Consider the following 932-nt stretch of genomic DNA (forward strand, 5'->3'; position numbering starts at 1 on the left):
AATCAAAAGCACAAGTGAAAGTTAAAGGAGCATCTCCTCGTCTTGCGTTCTTTTATGTACATAGCTATGCGTCAGCTCTGCTAAAACATGCATGCTTTGAGAGAGAGAAGCGGCGGGAAGAGGAGGCGGGATGGGGTTCGCCGGTCCACTTCTCAAGACACGAGGGAAGGGGAGTGATTGTGGTTGACCATGTGGCCGTTGGTGGAGGAGTCTGGGCTCGCAGAGGAGCTGCCCTTGGCCTTGATCTGCAGCCACGTCTCTCCCAGTGCCTTGGTGAAGTGGTCATCCACCGAGCCGGTGATGGACACCGAGTTTGTGACCGGCTCGGGCTCCTTGTAGTTCTTGCCCAGGCTGCGGCGGAAATGCTCCTCGATGACGGGGTCGCAGGCCGTGTTCGCTGAGGGACACAGAAACACCGCTTAGTGCTTTGTAAATCACAGACAAGACCTCCAGCAGACGGCACTGTCCACAGGTAGGGCACAAAACTAGAATCTGGGGTGTTTGCCCAGCACTGCATGCATTACAATGTGAAATGTAATGACTTAGTATTACACACACATACAAGCGGTCCAGTTTTCTAACACCTGCAGGAAGAGTCCAGACATCTCATTTCCCCAGCTAGATCAGGACAATCTGATTTCATAACGTTTCAGTACACTTTGAGAGCCAAACACAATTTGTAACTCATTATGATTGATTCAAGAAGGGAGATTTGTTTAGTATGCTTTCTATACCTACTTAAGTTAGCTCTGCACAAAGTCAACCTACAGAACTGGAAAGCATCAATGAATCCTTTCATTGTAAATCTGATATCTTGTTTCAATATAGAAAATATACGTTTCTAGAGACCATTAAAATTAGCAGAAAATCTTCTAGTACTGATGCATTCTTCATACATGTAGCAGATGGATAATGCAACTTTCTTAAATTTA

At 46.2% G+C, this 932-nt stretch overlaps 1 pseudogene; it reads right to left on the reverse strand.

Annotated features, from left to right (window-relative positions):
* Positions 1–6: 6 nt before the first annotated feature.
* Positions 7–932, reverse strand: part of LOC107579314 (transcription cofactor vestigial-like protein 4 pseudogene) — a 2,816-nt pseudogene continuing 1,890 nt past the window's right edge.

The sequence above is a fragment of the Sinocyclocheilus grahami genome, unplaced genomic scaffold (assembly GCF_001515645.1).
Source record: "Sinocyclocheilus grahami isolate Dianchi unplaced genomic scaffold, SAMN03320097.WGS_v1.1 scaffold16516.1, whole genome shotgun sequence".
Lineage (NCBI taxonomy): Eukaryota > Metazoa > Chordata > Actinopteri > Cypriniformes > Cyprinidae > Sinocyclocheilus > Sinocyclocheilus grahami.